Source organism: Limulus polyphemus, unplaced genomic scaffold (genome assembly GCF_000517525.1).
Source record: "Limulus polyphemus unplaced genomic scaffold, Limulus_polyphemus-2.1.2 Scaffold1490, whole genome shotgun sequence".
In the NCBI taxonomy this organism is placed as follows: domain Eukaryota; kingdom Metazoa; phylum Arthropoda; class Merostomata; order Xiphosura; family Limulidae; genus Limulus; species Limulus polyphemus.
The window spans coordinates 121272-127983 of NW_013667100.1; the positions used below are offsets into that span (position 1 = coordinate 121272).

Here is a 6712-nt window from a genome sequence, read left to right on the forward strand (position 1 = left end):
TTTGTTTGTTTTTATACCTTGAACCCTAACGTTGAGTTCTCTAACATTTTCGATAGAGACAGCTACTGTACCTTATTAGCCAGTCTTTGTATTATTTCATAGTTTGTTTGTTTTTATACCTTGAACCCTAACGTTGAGTTCTCTAACATTTTCGGTAGAGACAGCTACTGTACCTTATTAGCCAGTCTTTGTATTATTTCATAGTTTGTTTGTTTTTATACCTTGAACCCTAACGTTGAGTTCTCTAACATTTTCGATAGAGACAGCTACTGTACCTTATTAGCCAGTCTTTGTATTATTTCATAGTTCGTTTGTTTTTATACCTCGAATCATAACGTTGAGATCTCTAACGTTTTCGGTAGAGACAGCTACTGTACCTTATTAGCCAGTTCTTTGTATTATTTCATAGTTCGTTTGTTTTTATACCTTGAACCCTAACGTTGAGTTCTCTAACATTTTCGGTAGAGACAGCTACTGTACCTTATTAGCCAGTCTTTGTATTATTTCATAGTTCGTTTGTTTTTATACCTGAACCCTAACGTTGAGATCTCTAACATTTTCGGTAGAGACAGCTACTGTACCATATTAGCCAGTCTTTGTATTATTTCATAGTTCGTTTGTTTTTATACCCTGAACCCTAACGTTGAGATCTCTAACATTTTCGGTAGAGACAGCTACTGTACCTTATTAGCCAGTCTTTGTATTATTTCATAGTTTGTTTGTTTTTATACCCTGAATCGTAATCACTCATAACTTTTATGTTACTTGTACGCATTGGCAAGTCTTCAACACTTATCGATGTTTTCCAAAGTTCATTCTATCAAACATCATCCGTAAATCCAAATGTCAACAATGACGCATGTGCTTGAAGACTGAGAACGCGCGTGTCGTGAAGATTGCCTCTAACAAACGACAACGAAATCACCCTGATTTTGTAACCCTAGGGAGATTCAGTTAGAATAATTATTGAAAGCTTCTGACACAATCGGTAGCACGAGATTACTTCTTTTCATTCTAGCACCCCCCCCCCCCGTCAATGTTCGTTACAAATCTATAGAGAGAATTGCCCCAAGATAATGTTTTGAAGCTCTTAAGAATAATACAAAAATAAAATAGTCACATATTGTAAGTATGGAAGAGTTATTGTTCAGTTACTAAGTTGTTTATGTAATAGTGAATAATTACTATTATAACGAAATGTTTTTTTATATAGAAAAAATCACTAAAAATTTCAAGTTTCATTGAACAAAATGTGTATTTTACATTTATGTAACTTATAAAATCAATCACATTATATATATGTTTTAATGGTACCTAAAAGCTAATGCTACGTTCAAGTGCAAATGGATTAGCAGTAAATATACATTTATGTATTCTATTTTCTTTAAATATATATAATTTATTCCACCTCTCTTGAACTCCATATGAAATTTTCTTCTAATTCATAAAATATGAGTTTCACTTTTTCTGGAAAGAAAAACAAAATTTAGAAAAGAAGTGAACATGACTGTCAAAACTTGTCATCCATCGATAACATGCTATAGCGTTACTACCGCCATCTGTTGCCAGTTTTACGCGTACTGAATTAGTGATGAATTTAAATTCAGTCTAGATACATATGTTAAGTGATCAGAAGGTAAAAATAAGGTGAGCGTGTGAATGAATATGTGATGGATTTTCACTTTGATCAAGGGACATGCTAAGTGATCAAACCCTAACAGTCACCACGCCATGAAGTTAGAATAATAAACATAGCCTAGATTTTTCCAGTATCACGTATTTTAAAATGGGTATACGTATCAATAGTTTTTGACTTCGCACTTCAGCAGTAAACGTGACGGCTTGTAACGCTAAAGTCTGATGTTCGATCACCGCAGCAGATACGGCGCACATAATCAGTGTGCACCTTTGCTCGAAAATAAACACAAACAAAACTTAACACTATTTCATCTTGAAAACAATAACAACATTCGAAACTAGCTAACACTTGTACATTTTTGGCATGTTACTTTTTCTTCGTTTTTCATATCAAAGATATCCACAAATTCAGACGAAAAAATTTAATTTATTCACTTTTTCTTTCCTGTTGGTACATTTTACAAAAACAAAACAAAATTGGAACTTGAAGTTATCTAAATAAATATTTAGGTCTGCAACTTTTCCATCTATTTTCGCAAATATCTCGTTACCACTAGTAGATGGCAATACCATAACGTCCCTTATCACCCTGTCCTCTCTTCTTTTATTTCAGTTTTTCTCTGAAACCTGAAGTCTAAACTGAAAAGAACTTTAGCAGCTTTCGAGTGAAATCTACTTAAACACTTAAGGAATTATGCCTTTTAAAGAAAAAAATGTGTTCTGGTTCATTTATAAGACAAACAAGGAATTAAGCCTTTTACAGAAAAAAATGTGTTCTGGTTCATTTATAAGACAAACAAGGAATTAAGCCTTTTACAGAAAAAAAATTTGTTCTCGTTCATTTATAAGACAAACAAGGAATTAAGCCTTTTACAGAAAAAAAATGTGTTCTGGTTCATTTACAAGACAAACAATAGTGTTACACGTAAAAGTATCATTTCCTTAATCTCAAATTCTACATTCAAATTACAAAATTATATACAAACAAACAAAAATTGCACGACAGGTTAACGATATAAAAGTACGATATAAAAGCTCGGGATTTATTTTCCAGTTTAAGATTCAATGAATATAACATATGTTGTCGTACGATGATACCATGCTGCAATGATGCATCAAAAATGTGCAACAGCTCTAAAATTAGTATAACTACCAAACAAAAACCTTTGGATGCACTTGTTGCGCCATCTTTTGTTCAGGTAAGGAAGGAAACACTTTTGCACACGAAATAAAAATAAGAGTGAGTTAAATATATGATTACACCTTTCTTATAGTTATTTTTTAATTTCATTTTTCAATAAAAAATTGAAAACACTATGATAAATGAAATATGATCAAAATTCGAAAAAGAAAGAAGAAAGATGGAAACCAATGCTAAATTCAAATATAAATTCACTGGATCAACAGATAGGTAACGAAGCTGTTAAATGTACGAGTTCGGTTTCTTTTAAATTTCGCGAAAAGATACACGAGAGCTATCTGTAGTTTAGCAGTGATAATCTAGAGGGAAGGCAGCTAGTCAACACCACCCACTGCCAACTCTTGGGCTATATTATAACGCCCCAGTGGCTAAAAGGGCGAGTTTGTTTGGAGATGGGGGATTCGAACTCGCGACCCTTAGATCTCGAGTCGAGCACCTCAACAACCAGACTTCTTATGAAATGAAACTGCTGTTCCTGGTTGAATTGAAATCATATTTCAACCTTGTTTATCTGAAGTTCTAGTAACTTATATCTGATCACAGAAAATAGATGAGGGAGAAAGAAAAAAAAACTTTTAAAATTTAATGATAATACGAATTTGGAAAAAAAAAATCACTGATTACCATATTACATTCTCTGAAATGTATAAACACTTAAAAGTTTGATCCTTAAAAGTTACAAAAGTTGTGTCTAAACATCCTTAATATGAGAGTATAGCGTCTCTTGCGCCCGCCCAAGCGTGAGGACCTTGAAGTCGAAATTGGTAGGGTAAACAAGGACCCCAGAAACATTTCCAAAAAAGTTTAGGATCGGTGAGAATTAATTTTAGCAAAGTTAGGCTTAGCGTTGATGAGACAAGCTGTCTCATCCATATTAGGTAGCCAATCGACCGCAATGGTGTAGCGAATGTTGTCCGGGTAGCGACGGATTACCATGTCCATTTTATTCTTGATATCATTCAACATTTGTTCTACTGAGGGAAGGTGTACTTTCTTATTCATTAACAAAGTAAACCATCGAGCTTGGATTTCAGCTACGGGGAACATAGAACCCACAGGTTGAGCCAGGCCTATCATGCCAAGGGTGGGGTGTTTTAATCTTATGGGAATTACATACTTATATAATTCCAGCTTCTGTTTTCTAATAGAAACTATTTTCTGGTCTAAAAATGGAAACTTGATATCGTACCCTGTAGCTAAAATTACGATGTCGACCTCATACTCCGTTTCTTCTCCTTCAAATACTACTCCTTTCTCGGTGAATTTCCGAATGTTTCCCTTCACTGCGACAGCTCCACTCTGAATCACGTGCCGGAGCTCATCGTTGACCGTATTACGTTGTCCTAGAATGGAACGTGTGCATCTAAGACAATAGGGGGAACTGTCAGTTTGTTTGCTACCAAACTTATCAACAACGTAACACAGTAGCTTATATGGTGTATAAAGCCAAAGGAAGTTCCACCACCGCCGAAAAAGCGAAGCATCCAATGGTTCACCACCAGGCCTAGTTCGGGGGATAATCCAGCATCCACTCCTCACACTTAAATATACCTTCACGTGAGAAAAATAGATCATAATAAAGTATTCAATACAACTCTTAAAGTTTATAAAGACTCTAGTCTTACAGATATAAGAATCTAGGTTACAATGTGACATCATGAAAACAAACACAGAAAAATGTATCCTCTAAATTAAGTAGCGTGGATGCCAAAACTAGATTTAAGTACGTTGTACACGAGACAACATTTTTGGTATTGGTAAATCTGCCAGGTAAAGTTTGAACATCATTTTCTTGAAAAATGAAATTTTCCGAACAATATTTATTACGTTAACTGAAATGTTCCTCTTTCATGTTAAACTTAGAAGCAATACCTGCGTATATTTAAGCATACTGAAAATTTTGGTATTTTATAAACACTTATATAATTGTTAATCAATAATTATTAATGAAAAGGTCTGAGTGAAAGTGAAAAACAATGTTTATTAACATGAAGGTCCCTCAGTAGTGTTTACTGCTGCCACCTTTAAAATAAAGGTATAATTTGACAAATCACAGGCTGAAATTGATTAAAATACAGAGTATTTTTTAGCGAAATCTCTCTTGTGAATGTGCTATATTATAATCACATAGAAAAACAAATATGGATATATATTTCGAACGTAGTTGTTTTCTACCTTTTATCTAACGACTGTGGATAGTTTTTCTAATCTTACAACTGATAATATTCAATTGTTATTGGCCACAATGAATGTCCACTTCAGGGCACATGTATGACAGCTACAACTGAAAACCGAATTTTACATTTGGAATGAAAAACAACAAATTATATTTCTGTAAATACTTTTTTTTATAGATTGGAGCACTAACGAATAGGCTGTCACGGACTATTACAGAAACAGGTTTTACAGGTTTGCTGGGAGGCGAACCACATTGCATCTTCTATATCCAATGGTGGGAAGATGCTTTGTTTGTTTTTTGAATTTCGCGCAAAGCTACACGAGGGCTATCTGCGTTAGCCGTCCCTAATTTAGCAGTGTAAGACTAGAGGGAAGGCAGCTACTCTTTTACCAACGAATATTGGGATTGACCGTCACATTATAACGCCCCCACGACTGAAAGGGCGAGCATGTTTGGTGTGACGGGGATTCTAACCCGCGACCCACAGATTTCGAGTCGAGCGCCCTGACCACCTAACGTCTAACAACAAATCCAAGCCAGATATAACAAAGAAGTAGACTTGTAGTAACACTGCAACACCTATTCATTAAAGAGTAATGTAGAAGGTTTTGGAGCTTAACCATGGCATTGCTATCCATGTCACCAGCCCCCCAGTGGCACAGCGGTATCTTTGCGGACTTACAACGTTAGAAACCTGGTTTCGATAACCGTGGTGGGCAGAGCCCAGATAGCCCATTGTGCTTAACTTCAAACAAACAATCCATGTCACCAAGTTTGGTCTTGCTCTATCTGATGACTATGCAGCATAGTTTCCTTTGGATAAGGATCCGTGGTAAGTATATTATATCCATAATGCACCAGTCCTCCATGCTCCGGCCCGGCATGGCCAAGTGGTTAAGGCGCTCGACTTGCAATTTGAGGGTTGCGGGTTCGAATCTCCGTCACACCAAACATGCTCGCCCTTTCAGCCGTGGGAGCATTATAATGTGACGGTCAATCCCAATATTCGTTAGTAAAAGAGTAGCCCAAGGGTTGGCGGTGGGTGGTGATGACTAGCTGCCTTCCCTTTAGTCTTACACCGCTAAATTAGGGAAGGCTAGCGCAGATAGAACACGTGTAACTTTGCGCGAAATTCAAACCAAACTAAACCAAACCTCCATGCTCAAGGACGATGGTTTCTCAGCGCCCGTTTCAATAGTTCAAATGCCCCAATGGCACAGCGCTATGTGGTGGGCAGAGCACAGATAGCCCATTGTGCAGCTTTGTGCTTAACTACAAACAATAGTTCAATTGCACAGAAATACAAAGCTGCTGCATTCGTTTTAGAATGGAATAGCATGAATACCCGTTTCATTCTCCAGCTGGTATTTGAAGGTTTAATGGGAGGTATGACTGGAAGCCTTATCTTGGTGAATCATTGTCCTCGTTTCCAGACCGAGATCCTGCTTAGTTGTGGTATAAACTGTTGCATGGTGTACGTGAATGGCTTTTACCAATGACTTTTGTGTTGGTGAATTCTCATTCGTTACAAGACGCCCTACTTTGGTTTCTTCGATTGGGGTATGACTTGTTTGCGAGTCTTATTCTGGATGGTGTTGGTGCCCCATGATGATTTATATACCATTATTTTCAAAAGGGATATTCCCGCCTTATAAAATCTTAATCCATCCGAGTACATCCTTATGATCTGAAGG

The 6712-nt window shown here is 36.4% G+C and overlaps 1 pseudogene; it reads right to left on the reverse strand.

The window, feature by feature from the left end:
- Window positions 1-2615: 2615 nt before the first annotated feature.
- The window catches only part of LOC111086850, an 11327-nt pseudogene continuing 7230 nt past the window's right edge, over window positions 2616-6712 (reverse strand).